At 41.6% G+C, this 25,330-nt stretch overlaps 1 protein-coding gene across 8 annotated transcripts in view; it reads left to right on the forward strand.

Moving 5' to 3' along the window:
• ATXN1 (ataxin 1) overlaps positions 1–25,330 on the forward strand; it is a 402,302-nt gene that overhangs the window by 256,157 nt on the left and 120,815 nt on the right. Inside the window, exon 7 of one of the 8 annotated variants that reach the window (XM_055321812.1) lies at positions 4,486–4,662. The exons of the other annotated variants lie outside the window; for them this stretch is intronic. The gene's annotated coding sequence lies outside the window, so the exon portion shown is untranslated. The remainder of the gene's footprint in view (positions 1–4,485; positions 4,663–25,330) is intronic. 8 annotated transcript variants of the gene reach the window in all.

Below are 25,330 nucleotides of genomic sequence, written 5' to 3' on the forward strand. Positions count from 1 at the left end.
TGTTAACCGTCCATCCCCTCGACTAGACTGTGAGCCCCATGAAAGCAAGGCTATTATTATTATTTTTATTATTACTATTACTATTACCATTATTACCAGCTGAATCCACAACACCCATAGTGGGCACTCAGCAAATAGTTGAGTGAATGTCCAAGGAAAGTGTTCGTGTATGCCTGGGCTTCCCATGTGCAGACTCACCCATTAGAAAAAGGAATATAAACACGGTTCTAATGAGACTTGCTTGAATCCGATAGTCATTTGATTAGGTAGGGGGTGGTGTGGGTAGGGGGTGGCGTGGAGAGACCGACCCATCAAGTTTCTTTTACTTAGAAGTAGATACTAAATGTCTACGATGTGTGAAGTAAATGTGGGAAAGGAAACAATTTGTTTAAAAAGAATGTTTTATAGAACTATCAATAGAGTATGGGGATTTTCTGATACCCTTGGTTTGTTTTTTTTTTTTTAAATCCTGCACTGTGTGTATTTCCTCTCCTGTTCCATTTGAGTGGTTTGCTTTATGGGTTGTTTCTGAGCAGCTCGCCCTGGCCTTCTGTGAATGGCCGTGGCTTTGTCTCTCGCCATCAGATCATTTCATCGCCTTTGAAAATGGGAACCAGGCTTGAAGTGCACTGTCTACCTGGAAAGAAACTCACCATTTACTGAATAGCATCATTCGCATTGTCTTTACTTCTGGATGATGCACAATTTGGAACAAAGAAATGGTCTGCCGACGCAAATTAACCCCATCCAACGCCTCCTGTGGTGTGAGAGGGGGGAGGTCACAAAGGCTTTCTTCAGGTGGCATCATCCTATGTTGCTTTTGAGGAGGGCACAAGTGAAGGTGTCTTGGATTTTGTGTGTTTATTGATGCCCCTTTCAGAGGAACTGCTCTGAGTGCAGGAGTTACGCTTTTCCTGGGAAGAAACGAGAAGACCAGAATATACACCTCTGTGCCTATTTATATAGCATTATGCTGTCTTTATAAGCTTCAAAAAATGGCAGCTGAATTTCTAGTCCCCAGAGTAAGAGAACTGCATACACACACTCTGATAAGAGTGATTTGGGAATTTCCTGTGTGTCTGGCAATTTGTACCTTTTAGATTTGCCATCTGTGACACCACATTCTCTAGCACTAGGGCAAAAAAAAAAAAAAAAAAAAAAGAAAGAAAGAAAGAAAGAAAGAAAAAAGAAAAACCTGAAGTAGATAAGCAGGGCAGGGGTGAAGGGGAGATTTTCTGTTAGAACGAGGGAACCAGCTTTTTTTTTTGGGGGGGGGAACCAGCTTTCAATGGTCCTGTTAGGAGGCCTGCTTGTCCTCAGGGCTCCGGCTATAGGTACCCAGGGTGGTCTCATGTGGCCTTGGATCTCTTAGGGTTTGGGGCTTCCCCCTTTTCCCTGCCCATCTCAGACTTCTTTCAACCAAGTCTCACTAATTCCTGGCCATGGGCCCTCTGGCGGGGCCTCTGCAGGAGCTACTCCTTCTGAGGAGATACACAGAACACCCAGAGATTGTGGAATGGAAAATGCTCTGGCATTTTCTACCATATTCGTGTTCACTGGGGGAATGGGAACATCTGCAGCCTAGAGAGACCGCCTTCTAACGGAGTAGTGCCCAGGTGGAAGTTTTTGTGTTCTCTTGAAGATGAAAATTCACTAAATAAATGATATACTGACTAAAAGACTGTTGGATGCCCAGGTGTCAGTGATATGCACTCAATAGTTACTGCCCTCGGGGTGGGGGGTGCAGGTGCCCTGGTTCGGGTAGTGAGGTAGGTGACCAGAGCTGGGTGCTCAGGGAAGCCTTCAAGCACAGCTGCGCAGCAGAATCAGGCCTCGAAGCCGAGATAGATGTTAGCCCCCATGTGCTTTAAGAAGGCAAGGAAGGTTGGGTAGATAAAACCAGTCTCTTACTTACCTGCTCCTGAGCCTGGGCAAATGACACCTCTCCATCAGAACCTTCTTTCCATCAGTGATGATGTTGTAGGACAGCCAACAGAGACGTAGAATGGGGATTTGTAGCATCAGAGAACCATTCTCCTTTAGGATCATTTTGCATATTGGGTTGCAGAAGCCGAGGCACAAACGTGGGTCACTTCAAGAAAGGATGCCATTCAGCCCAAGCAGGTATAGAGCTTTCAGCTTGAACTTTGATATGCAGGCCACACCCAAAATGTAAGAAAGTATTTCTCAAGAGGTGTATCTTTGAAGTGCCCACTGTTGGAGAAGCCTGTGTGCACAAAAGAAGGAATGAGTGGTTAGCGGTGCTGTCCCGAGAAGGAAATAGTGAGGCTCTGAAAATTCTTTCAGGTAGAGAGCAATTAAGTCTCATGCTTTTGGACATCTCAGGCTGATCAGATCTTTCATCTTTGTTAAAATATTACTGATGTTTGTGGGACGCCTGGGTGGCTCGGGTTGAGTATCTGCCTTTGGCTCAGGGCATGATCCCAGGGTCCAGGATAGAGTCCCACATTGGGCCCTTTGCATGGAGCCTGCTTCTCCCTCTGCCTATGTCTCTGCTTCTCTCTCTCTGTGTGTGTGTCTCTCATGAATAAATAAATAAAATCTTTAAAAAAATAAAGTAAAATATTAGTGATGTTTGTGATTTTTCATATATTGTTTCATGCCATATGACTTGAACTCTTTTCATTGTTCCTCTAAAAGACTATTGTTTCTCTTTTGCTTTCATACAGAAAAGTGAGGCACAAACAGAAATGAAATAACACTGTTTTGCCAGAAAGTCCAAACAAAATCTGCTGGTTCTTTCTTACTAGCAAATAAATGGTTCCTTGGGATGAAGGTTAAACAAAAAGACAAACAGAAAGATAGCTTCATTCTTTGAATTCCTCCCAATTTTTCACTTTTGTAAAATAATCTTTTTTTTAATACCAGAAAGTCATTTAACCACTCCCCCAATGTATATTCATATTAAATTTCAAGGGATAGCTATACAATAAAATTATGCTAGGTGGAATCTTTGAAAGAATTCATTCATCTTCTATACATCTTGAACATTAGGTTAACTTTTTGCAGACACTAAAATAAGGATATGTGCATGGTTCAGAAAAAGTAACTCTCAACAAGTATAAAATGCTTTTCAGGTGACATAGTAAAATGAGCTATTTGAAACCTAAGGTGGAGGAAGTCAGCTTTTCAGTCTTTTTTTTTTCTATTTGTGCATATGTCCTAAAATGGCATGAGTAGAACCCCCACCCCCTCTGCCCCAAGGAAATACTAGAGCAATACAAATGGCAATCTTGTGAAATCTTTCATTTCTAAAACTCAGGCAAGGTCTTGTCGCCATGCTTTTTAGACCCTGAGCCATCTTCTTCCACCTAGAAAAACCACCTCTTTCCCTGTACCTTTCATCACGCATGTCTTGTCACCATCTGCCTTCCAGCCTCAAGTGTCTGGCACCAGGATGGGACTTATCCACTGTGCCACCAGAATTGCCTGCTTAGGGCCATTGCACGAGTACTGAGCTCTTTCAGAGAGCACACAGTCATCCTCATGGACTTTGGGACACCAACCTCGGTGCAGCATCTAGAAATCAAAACATTCTTGCTGGAGTACTTTTCTAAAATTCTCACTAGGCTGCTCTTCATTTCATCTCCCTTTATTCTTCTCAAGCCTTTGTAGCTTGCATGGAACTGAAAAATTATAATTTCTCCAGGGCTAAAATCCAAGACTTTAATAGTCAGTCTTAATGCGCTGGGCTCCTACGAGTTGCTACCCGTTATAAGCATTTTAAAACTTACTCTGCAGCACATAGAGGATTGGTCACAAAGATTGTTCCCTTGTTCCACTACGGCAAGCCCTAGTTTTCCAGTTTTCTTTGCCTTTCCTACTTTGATCTCCAAGGAGAGGCGGCATGAGCTTAGGATGTTATTGTTCGGAGAGGGGACAGCTATGGCCTGTACAGGCAGATTTTTTTTTTCCCTTCCCCTTGGCAACCTGAGTTGCTCTACCTGTTTGCTGGCTCTCATGCTTCTGCTTGTGAATGAGCTCCCTCCCTGCCACCTGCAGGACCCTAATAAATTAGATATACAGATGTCAGTTGGGTTCCTGCATATCTGCTGCTCACATAATTCATAATAAAATCGTTCGGCCTTTATCTTAAGCGAGTTTCTTGCCCCTACTCTGTCACCACCACATCAAGCACAAGTGTAGATATTAAAGGATAGTATGTCAAGGTAAGAGCTGTCTACTGGCTAATGTTAGTCTGTCACTCCCTTTAGCAGAGCACATTAGCTGCCAGTGGGTATCTTGTTGCTGTCATCAGAGTTTGTGATCCAGGTTCCCAGCACTGCTGGTGATCTATTCCTGTGTCCCAGCAATGACGCCAGTTGTCCTAGCAACCTGCCGACTGGCACTTCCCTAATGGCGAGCAAGGGAGTGGCAGTGGAAGACAGTGGCCTCCAGAGGGTCAGAAGGGAGTTGGCAGTCACCTGGCTCACAGAGGATTTTCCATCTCCTTCATCTGGGCAGGCCTCCAGGAAGGGACATCAGTAACATGGGAGTGTCACTTACTGAGGATTGTGGACCACATGACTGTTCTGGTACAGAGGGCATCCCGTGGCGAATAACACACCAGCAAGTACATAATCCACGCAGAACACAGGGACCATCAGGCCAGGATATCAGTCCATCTCAGAACGTTAGACGGTACCAGTTTTTCTTGCGAATTGGGTTCATGTTCTGGTTGTTTATGAGTACTGGCATCCAGAGTTGGGGGCCAAGGTGGCTGTTTGGGAGGAATCAGGTCATGAGAGGGAGCATGGAGGGAAACACCATGACGGTCAACCTTGGCTCCTCTTCCTGTTGACAGCTCTAGTCTGGTGTAACCAGAGCTTCCTTGCTGGGCTCCAGTAATTGATCCATGTACCCAGCATTGAAAAAGAACACTAGTAACCTTGTCCTCTTCTTTTTAATTACTTACTCTGCTCCTCCCTTTATATCAAATTGAATTGGCACCAAATCATTGTTCTCCCTTTTCCTGATTTGGATCCAAAAGAATGTAGAAATCCTGAGTATTACATCATAAAGTCCCTAACCTAGTTGGCCTTGGCAGATTAAATTTAAAATTGGGCCATCAATTGACATGGAATGTCTTGGGGACTTTATCCCATAGCCGCTTCATTATGGAGATCCCTAGCCAATGACCTGGGCTGACATGTCTCTGGGAGTACTTCTGTCTGTGTTAGCATGGAGATGTCAGGATATTTTTCATGAAGGAAGGACCAAAAGCAGGTTCTACTTGCAAATCTTGTTGAGAGATGGAGAGCAGAATCCTATAAATGGGATGTCCCCAGGACATTTGAAACTCGCAAATGACATAGAGTATCATTAGTACCTCTCCTTTCATTACCAAAAGACCTCTCTGCACTGTCAGAGGCCTCTTATTATTAGCTCCACTGTATGACCATGTTTAGCTGAGAGGATATCCACATGGAAGTGCATCTTCCTGCCGGGGAAACCAGTTGGAGTGTGACTCAACGTTAGCAGCACACTTTGTATACTCAGCAAATACTCATTCCCTTTTCCTTATCTGGAATAAGGATAGATTGGAATTAAGATAAATGATTTTTTGGATGAAAAAAGAAGCACCTGTGTAGCTGTTGATACTTTCAGATGTTTCTTGACAAATAAAATAAATCAGTTCTGTTTGACAAGTGTGTGCTGGGCCCAAGAGGTCATTTTAAGTTGTTGAAATGGTTTTTTTTTGTTTGTTTGTTTTGTTTCATTTTTGTTGTTGTTGAAATGGTTTAAATGGTAGAAGACTGCACGTTCCTAGAACAATAAATACCCATGATGTGCGTTGTGATATTGTAGAGAAGTAGAGTTGTGGCAGTTTTTCATAACTCTTCATCCAATATTTCATGGTAAATAGTCATCATTCCTCATGGTACACAGGCAATGAAGACAGTTCTCTCATTGATATGAATAATGAATACAACTAATGTGAATTATGGTAAAGTTGGAAGATTAAAATCCTTCTCTAGGCTTGATGATTGCATTTTTAAAAAGAAATTGGGTAAATCAGATGATATCCAATTAGGCTTCATAAACTTCATGCTTCATATTTTTTCTTAAGATTTTGTATATTTATTTGAGAGAAAGAGAGAGCATAAGCAGTAGGGAGGAGCTCCAACAGGGAGCTCCGACACGGAGCTCCGACACAGGACCCTGAGATCATGACCTGGGCTGAAGGCAGACACTTAGCCCACTGAGTCATCCAGGCACCTCCATATTTTTCTTTTCACCACCGATCATGACACACAGTAATTGGAAGAACATCTAGAGTAGAGAGAACCTGTTATCTCTCTCTTGAACTTGTTGTCAGTCACAGAGGTAAGCATGAATGTAAATAATAATAACTAAGGAAATGCTGGAGATGCCTTGTGTTCGATCCAGGAGCAGGAGCATCAGGCTAAGGATGAACATCTGGGTTCTCCTCCCGTTCCTGCTCCACTGATACCATGAGCCTCTTATTTCCTTGTCTTCCAAAGAAGATATTGCGTTAGATTTAAAGATATTGGTCCAAATAAGAGGCTTTTAGAATCATACTTGGGTTCTAGTCCCAGACCTGCCACTCATTATCTGTGTGTCCTTGGGGAAATTGCCCGACTTCTACTTATTTCCCTTTACCCTTTTCCTGTAAAATAAGATTGATCGTATCCACCCAGCAAGATTGTTGAGGGAATTCAGTGAGACAATGTGTGTTAAGTTTTAGCACAGTGATTGCTCCCTAGTAACTGTGCCAGCTCTGATGCCGTTAGGATAACCTTCACAAAACAAGATTTATCCCGATGTGTTGCTAAAAGGAACAGGTGAACAACTGCAACTTGTTAGTCTCTTTGTTTTAAAGAGGTTTCCTCCCTAATACAAATTGTCATTAACTGTCAATGTCATTGCACTGAGGGTGAAAATCAGTTACGTACTGTTAAAACCCTCTGCTTCTTTGACATATATAGTAATCATGACGGTGAAAGTGACAGCATTTGTCAGAATTATCCATGTGCATGTATGCTGAGGGCCCTTGGAATTTTAGGTGATTTTTTTAGTATTAGTCAAACTGAAAGGCATAGTGAGTTTGGAAGGTATGATAGTCTCGTCTATAAAACAAGTAGGGAGATTCCCGAAGGCTATCGATATGAGTGGAACTCTAAAAAAAGAAAAACATTAAAATATATTTTGATGTAGTTACCATGTCTAGGTGGTGATAGGTAAAAATCACCTAGTCTAATTCTTTTAAATTATGGACAGAAAAAGCCAGGCGACAGATATACATATTCCAGTATCTTCTTTCAGCCAATTTGTACCGAGTGTGCACTCTAAGGAAGGCATCCACGACGGCCAAAGCAGCCTTCAGTCCCTGGGGGAGAGGAGAGCATCACTGTTGCTGATGCTCTGTCAGTGGTACCCACAGGATGACATACAATCCAATGTGTCACCTTCTGGAGTCAAGGAAGCCTTCATCCTTAGACTTGAAGGATGGGCAAGTGTTACGCAGGAAGCAAAATGAGTGGATCAGTTTGCCTCCACTGTGTAACAAACCACCTCAACGTTTAGTGGCTTCAGACAACAAATATGAATTATTTCTTCTGATGCTGAATGTCAGCTGGGGTCTTCGAGTCCGGCCCACTTGGCTGGGACTGATTAGACCATGATGGCCTCACTCCTGCGTCTAGCGGTTGTAACGCTGGTGGGAGAAGGGAGCTTCGGCTGGGATGGCTTGGGCCTGCTCCATGTGGTCTCTCATCCCCCAGTATGTTAGTCTCAGCTGCTTCATATTGCAAGCTCAGGGTTCCCAAGGCAGCAAGGGAGGACAGACTCCAGCATACAAGTAAGTGCCTTTTAGCCTCTGCTGGCGAGAGCTTGGCTAATTTCCCTTTAGCCAAAGCAAGCCGCTTAATAAGCCCAGATTCAAGGGAAGGGAGGGGGGTGGAAACACCAGCTTTGGCTGCATGGTGGATAAAATGTGCCAAGCTCAGAGGGGAGAGAGAACCTGGCGTGCTGGAACCATAAGTCATCCAGAGTGGCCAACATAGAGCAGGTGAGACGTGTCAGGTTAGGGCACCAGATCTTATAAACTCCGCTGAGGAGCTGGGATTCTATCTTAAGACAGAAGAGTTACTGAAAAAGTTTAAGCAGGATGTTGACATCATCGATAAGATATATAAAAACCTGGTTAGATGGCAAAAGCCTGAAAACATTTGTTCGCCCAGACGATTCAGGGACATTTCCAAAAAGATGTCCCAGGGATACCCCGGAGAAGGCAGAAATTCTATAGCTGAGAGGTGCTTCCTGCTTGATGTGTGCTCTCTAAGTAGTGCAACTCTAAGTAGTGTGACCGGACAAAGGGCACAGGTCCTCCAGGGTATGTCAGGGAACCCAAAGGAGCAGGCCAGGAGCCTGAGCCATAGGAAGTCCTCGCAAGAACTCAGTATACCTCGAGGGAGGTTAGATCTGGCTGGCTTCTTTACATCCCTTGTGGCTGGGATCCTGCTAGGCCACTGCATATGGGGACTTCCAAATAGCTGCCCATGGCTGATCGAAAGTCTCGGAAAGTGCCTTCTCCAGGCGGGTGCTATTACAGTGTCACCCCAGCCTGAAGACTCTTTTCTGCCCAACACATGACCTCCAAACAGGGTGTTCCAAGGGCCCTCGGGCCCTCTAAAAAATCCTTCTCTGCCCTCAGTTGGGACCTGGACTCGCCCATTAATTTCAAGAACTGACCTTTTAACTGTGCTATTAAGTGTAACTCTTTAAAACTACAAAAATAGAAATGACTGTTTCATTTCACTAATTCGAGTCACCGAGAGTGAGAACTTGTGGTTTTTGTCGATACGTATGGGGGGCCAATTTGTTGTCACTGGAGCTGCCCCATATCGGGGGTGGGAAGGGGGGGATGGCAGGGTACTTTTCAGGCCTCAGGTTATGTCTCAAATGCTGAAAGTAATTATCGTTTATAGGTAAAAAGTGGGGAAGGGGAACACCTAAATGTGTATTAGGTAGGTAATAATTTGCCAGGTTTTCTTTCTAAATTTTTAGAAAAAAAAAAAGAGAGAAAGATACAGAAAGGCATAGATGGGGTGGTGCAGGCTGCTGGAGATGGCCTCTGATTTCTGCTGCCTTTGCCTTGATGGACACCATCCCTACCCATATAACTGAGAATACTTGGAACTCGAAGGTCTAGAACAAGACAAGAAGGAAAACTAGGAATTTTAGGTGATTTTTTTTTTTTTTTTTTTTTTTTAGTATTAGTCAAACTGAAAGGCATAGTGAGTTTGGAAGGTATGATAGTCTCGTCTATAAAAAGAGTAGGGAACTAACATAATCCTGGGAGGGCAGGAGGATTTTTCTGAGCTGAGTCCCATACTTTCTCCATTTAAAGAGTTCTGACGACCTCTCCTAAATCAACATCTGCTGAAGATCCTTGGCCACATCAGCCCTTCATCTCGCACTCACCAAGGGGAAGGTTATGTAGCTTTGCCTCCCCCAGGGGTACTGCTCTGCACGTCGGGGGCTGGTGGCTGAGCTCCTGTGCAGGCCAGATGTTCTTGCCGGGCACTACTACTTGAATAGGACATATTTTTGAGGACAGGAAAGGGTTTGAGAAACCCCAGTGCAGGGTCAAAGGCTAAAGGGATTTTATTTATTTATTAATTTTTCCCTGCTGAGAAACAGCAAGCATTTTAGATATTTGTATCTGAGAGTCTTGGTCAAACAATTATGTGGAGGACTGATAAAAAGGAATGTGCAATAGGAGACCTCGTAATTTAAAGTGCCCAAATTTGGCGAGCTCCATGAAATGAAAACATGGCATGTTTTGGAATTCCTGATTCTGCCTATTTGCTTTAATAGCAGATCATTGCATAAACACTGACTCATTGCATTTGATACTAAAGGGAAGATACGCTTTGCTGTGCTCCGTGTGGTCTGGCTTCTAGCACAGAGCCTGGGGGAGCGCCCATGACCAGAGAGCAGCACAGGTGACGGAAGGAACGTCCAAACCCATGCGTTTGCTGTACGTGCCCATGATCTTCTATGAGGCTCTGCAGGCAATATTAATCAGAATAATGTGCTTCTCTTTCTAAATGCATATTCAGTCTGCCCTGGAGTATATAGGGCATAGGGGAGGAAAATAGAATCTTCTTATTTTTGAAAGTGGGGTGAAAATGCAGGTGTGTGGATGTTGCCACCTGCGTATTATATCGCTAGGTTTTGTCAGCTTGTTTTCTTACCCACCTGTGCTTTCTATGGTCCTTTAAGCGACGTGACCATGCCAATCCGTGGAGGACAAGAGTACACAAGTGGTCAACACTGTGATCAAAGCCACGTCCCGTTATTTACTTTTTTAGAAATGCTAACAATGACAGCGAAGACAGAACGAGTGGAATTTTTTTTTCAAGGATACACTGGATTACTGCTTTGATGAATATACAGAGGTAGTCATTCTGATTTCGAGTATTGTTCTCTCCCACTTTTCTTTTAAGAAAACTCTCATCAACTCTCCTGATGAGAATAGGGTTTGCCCTTCTCTCTCCCTTCCTCTCTTTCTAACACACAAACAGACACACACACACACACACACACACACACACGCCCCCCCCCCGCCCCCAGCATGTACTACCCTGCAGCCCAGAGGGTTGGGATGCATTCAGCTGGCTGTCTCTAGTCTTGCTCTGTAACGTGGGCAAAAGGTGATAGCTGTGAGCTGCAATTTTCACCTGTCTTGACCTGAAAGGCCCTCCTGTCCTGTCTGTCTCATCAGTACATCATTCACAGATCTCGAGCCTTCAAACTTCGCCTCCTCGTTGCAGCAAACTCAGAAATGCAGAGCTCTGAGGCGTGTATATTGACTTTTCCCACCTCGATCTTAAATTTACCTACTGTATTTCAGCTTATGAAACTGAAAACTCAAATTAGTTTCTGTGATTAAATAGGGAGCCATGGCTGAAAATGTTTGGCAGAAGTCGTTGTGTATCTTCTGATAAAACTCTAGGCTTTGTGTCGGGCCTTTTTTATTTTTTTTATTTTTTATTTTATATGGTGGGGGATCTTTCAGATAGAAGGATGAGCTTGGGGATGAGAAAGTAGAAATTGTATGAAAACTGTGGCCTAAGGCCCCTGTGGTGTGAGAGAAATTTCCAAGTAGGCACAATCTAATTTCAGGGGTTACCGCCTGTCCCTTCTACTGTCACATCTCCCTTTTCTCCTTTTCGGAGCAGGGATTAATGAACTGTCACTGAACCTAACCTTGCCTCTCCCATCAGCTCAGGTCCCCTGGTTGATCTGTGGATAAACAGTCTGATAAAGACGTGTGAAGTTGCTAGGGACCTTGGGCAGGATAACTGCACTCTACAAAGGCTTGGGGATCTAAGGATTGGATTTGTGGAAGGCAGGAATTTCAGCTGATCATGGAGGAAATCCTTTGGGTGTCATTTTTTTCCAACATATTATGAAGCAAGCAGCTGCCCGCTGAAATCAATCCATATGCCACCCATTCTGACTTTTAGACAATCCCTCTTCCTGTAAAATAACTAATACCTTAATAATAACTTAATTAACTTTGCATGTAAATTTCACAGCTGTCCTTCATCAACTTTCTTTTTTCGCAATTTAAAAAGTTGTGATAAAATACACCTAACAGAATTTACGATCTCAATCATCTTTTTTTAGAGAGAGACTGACTAGGGTGGGCAAGGGGATGGGGGTAGGGAGAATGAATCTTAAGCAGGCTCCAAGCTCAGTGCAGAGCCGGGTATGGGGCTCGACCTCAGGACTCTGAGATCGTGATCTGAGCGAAATCAAGAGTTAAGATGCTTAACTGACTGAGCCACCCAGGCGCCTCCACCTTAACCATTTCTAAGCATACAGCACAGTGGCATTAAGTAGATTCATAATGTTGTGAGAACGATCACCACCACCCATCTCCAGAATGCTTTTCATTCTGCAAAACTGGCCCTCTATCCCCATCAGACATCAACTCCCCCATCCTTCTTCCTCCCAGCCCCAGGCAAGCCCCAGGCTTCTGTCTCTATGAATTTGGCTCTTCTACATACCTCGTGGAAGAGGATTCATACAGTATTCATTTTTTTATGACTGATTTACTTCCTTGAGTGTAACATTCTCAAGATTCATCTGAGTCACAGCATGTGTTGGAATTTCACTCTTTTTAAAGACTAAATAGTATTCCGATGTACAGATAGGCCACATTTCTTTTATCCATTCATCCACTGATGGACACTTGGGTGACTTCCACCCTTTGCTGTTGTGACTAATGCTGCTATGAACACGTGTATGCATGTGTCAGCTGAAGACCTTCACCAGCTTTCTTTTATGCACTTGCTAAATGCAGCTGCTTGAAACAGACTTTCATCTACCCTCTCTGAGCCCTTTTTTTTTTAATAAATTTATTTTTTATTGGAGTTCAATTTGCCAACATATAGAATAACACCCAGTTGAGCCCCTTTTTTTATGATGGAACTAGGTAGACTTTTGGCTCAGTAATGTTATATGAAATAGCTTCTGGGCCAGTCTCTTAACCTAATACCCAAAATGCTCCTGGTTCCAGTCCTCAAGCATTGACTAAACCTTCCCGTTGTTTTCTATTAAAATGCAAATGATCCTGAGACAGAGGCCTCAGATAAGATATTAGCACCTTGGCGTGAATTCCTTTAATCAGACCCTGTCTTGGAAGCTCTGTCTGCCCACCCCCGCCCCCACTCAGTTCACTGTTTGCTCCTTGCTCCATCTGTTCCTTATTTATAGCCTTGCATTATTTCTGCAAGTATCACAAACCATATTAAAGCTCCTTATTTATTGTTTGCCTCTTCTGTAGAATAGAAGCTTCTTAAAGACAGGATCCTTGTATATTTTATGTTGGTCTTTCAAGCTTTAATAAAATGTCACACAGAGACAGCTCTAAATAAACCATTCATTCATTCATTCATCAGGCATTTATTGAGTGTCTGTGATTGAATCTTAAAATTCTGCCTTTCTAGAAGTTTTGGGTGGCCAGAGAGCAACTTTATCCACTGCAGTGTTGGGCAGATTTTAGAAATCTTCAGATCGACAATCCTATATTTGTAAGTGCAACAACAGTCTGAGATGAGTGGATCAAATAGATTTCTATCACAAATCTAGTTTTGTTTTTTTGTGCTTCTCCCCAGAAAAAGCATCAATCTAAGTAAGTTTGTGTTTTTTTTTTTTTTCAAAAGTAAGACGAGATGGCTATTTATGTCTTATCTACCTTCTAGAGTGACTTCTAATGGACTGTTTCTCCTCCTTGCTGCTGAGGAATGGGTTCAGTGTACATTCTCAAGCGGCCTTGAGAACTTCTGGGTGCTCTAAACCTCAATCTTTGCAATATCAGGCATGTACAGTTTATAAATGCATGCATCCACTTAGCATGTTGCTAACATTGATTCCCTTAGAAAGAGGACTTAGGTTTGACTGGCTCGTTAATATGCTCCTCAGAGTTGGTTTGTAACTGTGTACCTCTGTATACTAGCAACTCATAGCCCAGGGGTAACACACGCTGGCTTCCTGGTTTCAATGACAGTTCATTAATCCCTCAGCAACTCCTCAAAAACAGAAGTTACTCTGATAACAGTTTGATGGTATGTTCCTCTTTGTAAGGTAATGGTTATTACCTTATAAACTAATTTATTAGTCCTAAACTATATTATGACTTTAAGCTCTAGCTTCAGAGTTTATTAGTTCACAGGGATGTTACTATCAAGGCTATTAAGACCAATTATCATTCTGATTTATATCATCATTGCCACTGTCATCCCATCCTACGATTATCATCATTGCTACAATTTCCTATTTGGGAGGTAAACAGAGTGAAGATTTTCAGTAGTCACTAGATTGAACCAGAAGTCGAATGTGTTTCCCAAGAGCATAAACATGTTTTATAAGGAACAGGAAAAACATGAATGAATGGGATCTTCAGACAATCTTTTTAGTCTTAGGCAATTGTTCAGCTGCTTCTCCTGTTACACTTTCGGGCAGGGTTGTGAGCAGGTAAGGAAGTCTGAAGTCAGCTGTTTTAAGTCTTACTTTCGGGCTTCCTCATATTCTATTTTATCACAATAGAAATGAACATTACAGGAAAGATAATAGCAGGATGCCTAAGTCATGAACTACATACAGTAAGGAACTATAGTGAATTTATTATGCTTGTAGAAAGGGAACATTCGAAACAGATGGCTTTTGATTAAAGGTGCTTCCTGTAACAGATTTCAAGATGACACTGTTAGTTTAGGGAAGATGATAGATTTATCTTTAAAAACAGTGCTGCTGGGATACCTGTTCTTTCATACCTCCTCTCCCCACTGAGAGATCTGGCCAAGAAGAGATTTTTCTTCCTTGATAGGGAGTTCCACTCTTGACTTCCTTCCTCACATTGGGACTTTGAGAAATTATAACTCTTCCATCTGGGTTTCTTTAGCACAGCTCACCATGTCTTTTCCTGGAAATTTTACTGTCCCTTAGGTCACCAGTATCTTCTGTTTCCCTCACATTGGGCTGGTGAGCAGGGCCTCAACTGTAGATAGGGATGTCTCTTGTGTCTCTAGCACAGACTGGACCTAGCAGAGACCCTTCCCTTGAATATCGTATTGATTCCACTACGGCCCTTCCCAGCTGTCTGGAATGACCTGCTCACCTTTCAGATTCCATTTTAAATCCCTAATCAGGGGATCCCTGGGTGGCTCAGTGGTTTAACCTGCCTTTGGCCCAGGACATGATCCTGGAGTCCAGGGATCAAGTCCCACATCAGACTCCCTGAATGGAGCCTGCTTCTCCCTCTGCTTGTGTCTCTGCCTCTCTCTCTTTCTCTCTCTCTCTCTCTCTCTCTCTCTCTCTCAATAATAAATAAAATCTTAAAAAAAAATAAACCCCTAATCACAGTTCAGCACCACCTGCAGCCTTTCCCTCCAGTTATTTACCTTGTGACTTTATTTATTTAACGTATGACCTTTGGCTCTCTGTCCAGCACAGAGCTCTGTTAACTGCTCTTCCAGGACATTCTACCCATTTGTAACCCGCGCCCATACGGACACCCACTGGACTCAGTGCCCTCCTGGCTCTTGACCCATTAGCCAGTCACCTCTGGTCCTTTGAACCCTGGCTGGGAGTCATCTGGATGGCATCTTCTCTGATTCATTATGTTTGGCTCTAGCCAGTATCTGGAAGGACCTCCTCTTGGGGAAAGCCTTCAAATAGCTGATAGTGCAGAGGGTTTTCTTTTTTCTTTTTCTTTTTTAATTAACAGACTTTATTTCTTTACAGCAATTTGGGGTTTATGGAAAAATTGATTGGAAAGCACAGAGAGTTCCCATATTCCCTGCTTCCTTCCCCCACCATGTCTGTTGTTATTTAACATCTTGCATTAGAACGATACCGTTGTGTGAACCAATATTGACATATTATTATTAACTCAAGTCCACAGTTTACAGTATGGTTCACTCCTTCTGGGGTGTATTCAGTGGGTTTTGACAAATGTGTGATGACACGTAGCAACCACTACAGTATCACACTAAAGAGTTTCCCTGCCCTGAAAATCCCTCATGTTCCATCTAGTCATCCTTCCCTTCCTCCCACCCCCCAGAGCCCTGGGTTTCTTACTGTCACCGTAGTTTTGCTTTTTCCAGAATGTCGTAAAGTTGGGCTCATTTAGTTTGTGGGCTTTCCAGATTGGCTTCTTTCCTTTAGTGATAGGCATTTAAGGTTCCTCTGTGTCTTCTCATAGCTGGAGAGCTCATTTCTTTTAATTACCAAATAATATTCCATTGCATGGAGGTAGCTGATTTTTATCCATTCATCTACTGAAGGACATCTTGGTTGCTTCCAAACTTTGGCAATTATGGATGGAGCTGCTGTAAACATCCCAAGTGCAATTTTTTTTGTGTGGATATAAGTTTTACCTTCTTTCAAGAAAGACCAAGGAGTGTGGTGGCTGAACCATGTGGTAAGAGTATGTTTCATTTAGCATGAATCTGCTAAATTGTCCTTTAAGGTGGCTGTACTCCTTTGAAGTCTCGCCAGCAATGAAGGAAGGTTCCTATTGCTCCACATTCCCACCAGCATTCGCTGTTGTCAGTGTTTTGGATTTTGGCCATTCTGATAGTTGTGTACTGGTGTCTCATTGTTGTTTTAATTTAAATTCCCTAATGTCATATGATGTAGAGCATCTTTTCATATGATTGATTATGTGCTATCTATAGTTCTTCTTTAGTGAGCCATCTCTTTAGTGAGGCATGCTCTCCCTCTTTGGTAGATCCATCTGCCTTCTAGAGCATTCCACTTCCACACACTGCACACCCAGTAAATGCAGTCTCCCAGTCCAGTGCATGGCACGTGTTTTCCTGACCTCAGGTCTGTTTCTTGGAAACATGGGACCCATCTCATACATCCTCTCCTGCCCCCCTGACTGTCATACATATTCTTTCCATATATAGCCAGTGATGTTCACTTCTGAGTTCACTGTCTGCTTAGCTCACTGTTCTATGTGCACAGTTAAAATGGTGCTTGATACCTAAGTGTTCAATAAATATTTATTGATTTAATTCATGAGAGATACCAGAATTCTAAAGTTACTGAACATGTTACTTACTCTACTCTGGACTTCATTTTCTAGAGCAGGAAATATGATTTTTTGCTATGCAACAGATGTAAATACATATGTAGATAATAGGGCTGTTCTTGTGACCTAAAGTGACATGACACAGGAAATGTCTATACCATAATGCAGGGAAGAGAATAGGGGGTGCTTTTGGTTCTTTCTTACCCTTGCTTATTTGGATTATTTCTAACCCCAGGTGATGATGATGATGATGATGATAATAATGATAAAAATGATGTAATTTGCATACAGCTCATAAAGCTTATTGCCTCCCACTAATGTCATCCTCAGATCACCTCTTAGACCAGTACTTCCTTTTAGCCTCATTTGAGTAAATGATCAAACTGATGCTCAGAAAAGCGACGTGATTGTGTAAGATTGCATAAATAACATGACAGAAACAGAACTTGAACCCAGATACTTTAATTTTCTGACTTCAAATCTCTTTCAAAGACTTTCATCTATACCAAATGTAGTGAAGTTTCATCTAGATTCACCTTAAAGACTAGATCACTTCCAATGAGCAGGCTATTTGATGCAAATGATGGCAATAAAGTAAATTTAAGAATGCCTAAACGAGGGAATCATTTCTAAACCCTTAAAAAAAAATAGAGCCAGCTAAAAGGAGGCTTAAGCTAAATGCCAAGGAGAATCTTTAAATTCTAAATCTTGAGGTTCTGAATAAGTAGTGGAGTTTTAATGTGAATTAATTGTGTGTAACATTTTCAAAAGATAAAATGATAAAAGCATAAACCTACATGCTGTAATAGAACTTGGTGGGGTGAAATGAAATGAGAACAGATGATATACGAGGAGAACAAGAAGGATGTGAAGAGACAGGTTTATGTAGATACTTTAAATTCACTTGATGCCATCCATTTGACAGGAAAATAAGTATGCCTTTAAAATCCCACACCAGTTGAGAGGGAAAAAAGTCAGGAATATCTCTTCTTTTTTACTCTTTTATCTGAATGTTAAATCACTCGGTCTATTCTAGTTTTGATTCACAAATGAGTTTTCAGAAAATACCCTCCTACTGTTTGGTGTTTGTTTTTTGTTTTTAATGAAAGATTTAATTTTTCCTCTGAAGACTGTTGCAGAGTCATTGGGACATGAGGTAGATATCCCCACATTTTTCCCATTTTGTCAGCTCAATTTAATATTATACTCTCTACAACTGGGGAGGTTTATTTTCTGATAAGGAACAATACATGAGCAGTGATGGATTTTGAACTGTATCTGGACATCCCATGGTCATTCCCATGTTTATTAATTCTCCGAAGACTTATTGAATGCCAGCAGCAGGTCCTGTGCTGGGAGAAGAAGACATAATTCTTGGCCTCAGAAATCTCCCATTCTTAATTCTGATGCTTGGTACCCCAAACATCTTGTTTCTCTTTCGCCAAATTCCAAGCCTTCCTCTGTGGATCCAAATGAATGCTGTTTGCAGACTCTTCTTACCATAGTAAGCATCTGTCCTGCTCATTAGCCAGATGACAAACTCATGAGTTGTACAGAAGAGGAAAGGGAATCTGGAAGTGGCTTTAGTTTAGCCCCTTGGGCAGAGGACTGTGTCCATGATGCTGAGGGACACTGTCACTTCTGCTGCCTGTGTTGTGCTCATCGCATCTTCTGTACATTCAGGAGACATATACTTGGCATCTCACAGAAGGAAAGAAAGTTAAGAACACGGAGGATGACAATATTTTAATGTTTTAAACAATCGTGTTTCAGTTCAGTTCTTGTTTGCTTTGAGAAGGGGGAAAAAAAAGAGAGACAACTCTAATTACAAAATCCTCATTTCTCTCAACTATATATGACTTTCAATCCTATCTAATTTGTACCGCTGAAGTGGCAAATGCTTGCTTTTAAATGTGAAGAGATGGTGCCCTCATTTAATGCTTAGAAAAGCCTGACTGTGATTTAAACAAGTGAAAAATTCACCACGGCCTAAAGATTCATGACTTGTAATCCTCAAGGAGCCGCCATCTTGTTCTGCATGGCCTCGTGGGAATCTGCTGTCCTGTAGCCCCCTTTCCCTCATGTCCTATATCTTTTTTGCTCTTGGATCAAGTGACTGATGTCATCATGAGTCACAGATGACTACTATGGTGGGGCACATGGCTGCCTCCCTGGAAGGGCCTCTCATGATGCTCAGGAATGATGTGGCTGCATCCCTCACCCGGAAAGTCCATTCCCAAGAAAAAAATGTGATCCCTGTAGCTGGAGCAGCTTCATCAGTATTTCTACCAGGTCCCAAGAACAGGAGAATAGCCATTTACTGAACACTTTGCAAAGAGCTAGATGACCTGTGTGTGCTTTTTTTTTCTTTTTTTTTTTTAATGAGATTATAAAGGCATCTCGACAAACTCTTGGGTGGGTATGGCCATCTCTGTGTTGCAGATAAAAGAGGCTTCACAAAACGGAAGTGAATCAGCTCAGAGTTAGCCTACTAATAATAAACATGCTGGCTTTGACCCTAAGTCTCTCGGAGTAATAACCCATGTCCTCTATACCACAGCACATTCTCTTTCTTGAATCAGAGAGCACTCAGTGGGGAAGGGTGACAGCAGGGACCACTTGATCTCTGGCAGATGAAACCATTCCTACCCCCACCTTCTACTCCCTGGGAACCTGTCCTTGTGGATGAACACAGGCCCATCACATCACCGATTGCTCCAGCACTTTGGCTACTTGACTCCAAGTGTGAAGATTATGTGGATTGCTACACGACTTCTATCCAAGCGCTTGCTATCATGTGGATGAAAAGTTCCATAAGAACTCACTGTTTTTTCTTTCGCTCTTCTTTCCTCCATGTAGGCATTATAAAGCGACAGTCTCACCCCCAGGTTCACATATCATTCTTTGCCTTTACTTACGATTTACAAATATTTTTAGTATCAGCTCCTTTTTCACAGTCTTATGTGAAAACTCAATGTATAAAATTTCTAAAGGAAAATTTTGTGGGTATGATGTCTGTGAGATCTCAATGTATAATGCTGACTTCTAAAACCAAGAAGAAAGAACAATGAGGCTTTGTGATGAACGCAGAAATTTGAAATCAGTATAAAGATGACAGCTGCAGGCTTTTCTGTAAATTCAGTTTCCAGTCTATTCCCTTTTGTTGGTGGTGGTTTATTTGTTTTTTGTTTGTTTGTTTGTTTGTTTGTTTTTAACATTGTTGCACGGTACTGAGAAAATCCTGGTTCCCTAATCTAAGAAATTGCAAGTAAGAGCAGCATATTTTAGGGGTTTTTTGTTTTGTTTTGTTTTTTGTTCTTTGTTTTTAAACAGGTACCTGGCAGTCTCAGGATATTTTTTCACTTAAACTTAACCACTTAAAACTTAAACTTCACTTAAACGAAAAGGAAGAACAGAAATGGCTTCTTTTAAAGTTGAAATCATTAACAATATGAAATCATTTGCATTCTTTAATTGGTAAGCTTGCAATTTAGGGAACCAATGATAGCTTCCTTGGCTACTCGGAAATGTTCTATTAGAGGCAGAGAACACTTTTCAAATTATAACATTAATGAGACGCTCATTGGTGTTGAAGAAGGAGGAGGAGGGGGAGAAACAAAACTTTATTAGCCCGAGGGCCCATCTCTGTCTGTTCAATTTCAGAAGCCACAGATTTACCTGGTTTTTTCATGGTGAGTCCACTCCTGACTTCAGATTTTATCACTGACAATTTGCCTACGGCAAACGTGTTACCTTTGACACTTCATTGCCAATAAATCACTTTGTCACACCTTTTATACAACAGATTTACTTATTATTAGTATAAGTATCTTACTTATTATTACTGAGAACAAGAACTCAAGCTGTGTTGTCTGACTTTAGCCAGTAATCGACTGTCATATGCCCAGGCTGTCACAAGGTGCTTATTTGTAAAATTTCAGATGAGTAGACATAGGGAGACCTTAAGTTTATATGTGGGGGGGGGGGGAAATGAGGGTAGAGCTACAGAGTTTCTATTTAAAGGATATATATAGGGGATGCCTGGGTGGCTCAGTGGTTGAGCGTCTGCCTTTGGCTCAGGTCATGATCCCAGGGTTCCAGGATCGAGTCCTGCATCAGGCTCCCTGCATGGAGCCTGCTTCTCCCTCAGCTTGTGTCTCTACCTCTCTCTGCCTCTCTCTCTCTATCTCTCTCTCTCTCTCGAATAAATAAATAAAATCTTTTAAAAAATAAATAAAGGAGATAGATAGATAGATAGATAGATAGATAGATAGATGATAGATAGATAGATAGATGATAGATAGATAGATAGATAGATAGATAGATAGATAGATAGATATGCATTGAGATGACAGGAGAAGCCTTATTTTGAGATCTGAAGAAACCCAGCAGCATGCATTGGCCAGTTACTAGTCTCCACCACGTCATAATGGAAGTTTGGTTAAACTACCAGAGTAACTGAGGTTCTCATTCTGGAGAACTTCTGCTATCATCTCTTTTAATCCTCACAACAATAAAATCAATTAAACATTAAAGATGGACTTACTATCAAGATGGAATTAAGGAAACTCCCAGTCTCCTGCACCCAAGCCAGAACACTTTAGATTTGTCTCCACTTGGGCATTAAGGGTGTGGTGGTTTGGGTACCCACACACACATCTGCTGTAGATTTCCTCTGTGCCTTTAGTCTAGTTCTGTGGTTTTCAAACTTGAGTGTTCATGATAATTAGGGCACAGGGCACTATAAAAAAGAACCTTCTATACTATTCTCGATGAGCGATACAGGGGACTTTTATTCACTCAATTCCTGGTGAGTGCCTTCTCTGTGCAAGGACTCTATAGGTGCTGGGTTGGAGCAATGAGCAAAATTCTTGCCTTCTAGAAGAGTCATTCTAGGGTGGGAGACAAACATTAAGCAAACAAGGAATATGTGGTATAGAGTCTGCTGTGATGAAGGCTCTGGAGAAAATGTACAGTCAGATAAGAAGAACCAGAGAGAGGGTGCTCTCTGAGCCAGGGGGTTCAGAGAGAGACATTTGAATAGAGACCATAATGAAGGGGACATTTTGTGATTTGCCAGAGGAGAATCATTCTTAGGGAGGTACAGGGTTATACCTGACACATGAAAAGGAACAGGGAAGCTGGTATGCCAGAGCAGAGCAAAAGAAGGAGGTAGACAGGGTGTGTGTAAGGGAGGTGGTGGTGGTGGAAGGTGTCACACAGTTGGGATCAGATCCTCTACAGCCTTCTAAGCCTTAGCAAGGACCAGGACTGTAGATTCACAATAAATGTGGTGGGAAGCTTCTGGAAGGTGATCATTAGGATCTGATTTATGCCTTAAAACCTCAAGGAGGGGCACCTGGGTGACTCAGTGGTGGAGCGTCTGCCTTTGGCTCAGGGCATGATCCTGGGGTCCTGGGGTGGAGTCCTGCTTCGGGCTCCCCTTGGGGAGCCGGCTTCTCTTTCTGCCTATGTCTCTGTCTCTCATGAATAAGTAAATAAAATCTTAAACAACAACAACAACAACTTCAAGGAGAAGTTGGGACTTCACATGCTTTGTGCTGGGTGGTAACATTAGCTCCTGCTGAAGTGCTATCCTACTGTGTGCAATGTGTAGTGCTTTTTTAAAAAATCACACTTCCTAAATAGTGAGAAATGTAACTTATAAATAAAAGGCCTATGCTCTGAAACTCTTTGATAAAATGCATGTTTTTTTTTTTTTGCATGCGGTTTTGAAACAACTATAACAGCACCATGCTTCAATAGAAATTAAACTAGAAATCCTATGCTTCTATCCTGAGCTTCTAAGACTGTAACCAGCACCTTAGTAATGCTTACTGAGTGATGACTCTGTCCCTTTAGGGTGCCCCTTGCTTTATCAGTACCTTCGCTGTCAAGGTCTGCTTTTCGTTGTTCATTATCCTGGCAGACTATTTGCTTACCAAAGAGACAGAGTCATTCAACAAACCGCCAGCTTCTAGTGATAAGTACCATTATCAGAAAGAAGTGTTTTCTTTGTGTCAAGGATAGTGAACCCTCTTTTTGGAAAATAGTTCTTGTGATTCTAGGGATAATTCTTGAGTGATGTTGTAACTAGGTTCGGGATCACTTATTTTTTCTTAATAAACATTTTGCTTATCTTTTGTCACTTGCTTGGCTTCCATAAAAGAGGTACATTTTGGTGACTTCATCCAATTTACATGGAGCCCTTTCCTCTAGTTTATTAACCCCAAGTGCTGGGCAAATGTTAGAAAGTATGATTTGTTGCTCTACTCTCATAATATGTTTTTAAAGTCACTTGTCTATTGATAGATGACATGGAGAGAGGAAACATTTTGTTGAAATTAAGCAATAGGGCATGAAGGATATTTTGGGTCCCAGTAAGGTTCTTTTAGTAGGAAAATAATTTATAGATTAGGCTATTTAACACCCTTTGAAAACTGAAATTATTTTATGCAAATAATTAAAGGCAAAATGGGGTGTGTGGACAACCCACATACATAGTGTGTTTAAAAGGCAGTTTTCTGGGCTTTACTTCAGGTGTTCAGATTCAGACATCTAGGATTGGGCATACTTTTTTAGTTTTGTTAAGTACGCCAAGTAGATGGACATAGGAAATGTGGCTTTTAATGAGTACTCTAAGGGACAGCTGTGGAAAACCACATTTGACAAACACTGCTTACTTCCCAAAGGCATGTTAACTCTGTGTTCTAGAAAATCTCAAACACATCCAAAAGTAGAGAGATGGTAAAATGAATTCTCATGCCCTCATCACCCCACTTCAACAGCCACAAATCTACCCCATCCCTGCACCCAGATTATTCTGAGGCAAATTCTAAACATCATAAATATTTTAGTATTTATATAAACAATTGGGATTCATTCTGTATACAAAACCATGATAGCATCATCACACCTAAAAAATAGTTAATAGCAATTCCTTAACATCATCAAGTATCCAGTCAGTGTTTATATTTCCCTAATTATCTTATAAATAACTTTCTGTTATGCTGTAGGTTTTGTGTTTTGGATTGTTTTTTGGTTTTGTTTTTGTTTTTTACAGTTTACTTGAATCGGGATATAAATAAAGTCTATTTATGTCTCTTAAGGCTCTTTTAAACTATTGGTTTCATCTCCATCTTTTATGTTGTCATATTTTCTGTTGAGGAAAGCAGACTATTTGTTCAGTAGAGTTTCCCACCATCTGGACTTTGATCACTGCATCCCTATGGTGTTATTAAACATGTTCCTCTGTCTCCCGCATTTCTCAGGAATTGCTAGGACATTCTAGAGGTATTGTTTGCTCTGCTTTGCTTTGCCTGACAACTTCATAGTTGGCATTGGGTTTCCACTAGGAGGTAATGGGTAGTATCTCTTTTTGCAATGAGATCTTTGTCCAAACTGAATTTATTAGAGATGGAATGGTGATAGTCTCCTGTTTTTCTTTGTTCACTTATTAGAAGGAATCATTGTTCATGAAGAAAAATTTGCCCTTATCGACTATGTGTTTACTCAGTGTTTGAGGTTTTAGATAAAAGGCAGGAATAATACTTGATTCTTTCCCTTTCTTTACCAGTTTTCAAAATAAAGTTTCTCCCTAATGTCCGCCCAAGTCACTATTCCTTCAAGGTACTACCATGAACCTAGGGCTTTAAACAAACTTGCTATGTTTCAGTCATCATAGTTATTATTATCCTTATTGATGTCCGAATAGCCTAATCTTTGATCATTGATTGAAAACCTACTCAGCTTAGCTGCTGAGTCCTTATAATACAATACCAGCTGTGTTTGATAGTTTCCTTGCTTTTCGGAGATGACAGTATGTTCCAGGCTCATCTTGTACATTTCCTGCCGCAGGCCTGGGATCAGCTTTCTTCCAAGGAAAACCTGGTTCCTTTTAGTGAGAGATGGCATTGGAGACTATGGTCTGGGCTCCAGGGCAGAATATTACAGCTGGATTTGTCCTTGCTTCTTAGTTTTTTCAGTGGACATGGCGAGAGGTAGGAAACTTCTTTTGTATGTATGTGTGTATATGTATTGTGTGATCTGTGTGTGTGTGTGTGTGTTTAAAGACTATTATTTCCTTATTTAAGAAAGAGAGTGAGAGAGCAACAGCATGAGAGGGAGGAGGGTCAGAGGGAGAAACAGACTCCCTGCTGAGCAAGGAGCCCCATGCAGGGCTTGATCCCAGGACCCTGGGATTGTGACCTGACCCAAAGGCAGATGCTTAACTGACTGAGCCACCCAGGCACCCACTGTGTGTGTTTTTTAGAATAAAATGCATCGCGAGTTTCTACTGATGTGCCCACAAGGCTCTTCTTCACGTCATTGATCTTACATTAGCATTTTCTTTGTCTCAAGCTACAAATAGCAATTCTTAATCACACAGACACAGTCTACTCACTTACTTTATCTCCCACTGAGCTCAGCACAATTTCCAAATGAAAATGCCGGTGACACCCCCAACAATATGCTCACTGAAAACTTTCAATTTTTCTTTGTTTAGTTTTCTTTTAGCTTTTCATTCCATGTGCACTTCCATTATAATACATTAGGGCCACTTGGAGTAGTTCCTCTGTGTGTGTTTATAGCTAGATGTACACTGATATCCACTGATTTTATTTTGAGACTTTTTTAAAGGAGGTGTTGAGAAAATTACTTTTGTTCAATAAGTGTGAGAAAGTGCTTACATTTTCCTGAAAATCAAACCTACTAAACTAGGTAAAGTCACAG

The sequence above is a fragment of the Nyctereutes procyonoides genome, unplaced genomic scaffold, assembly GCF_905146905.1.
Source record: "Nyctereutes procyonoides isolate TBG_1078 unplaced genomic scaffold, NYPRO_anot_genome, whole genome shotgun sequence".
NCBI lineage: Eukaryota > Metazoa > Chordata > Mammalia > Carnivora > Canidae > Nyctereutes > Nyctereutes procyonoides.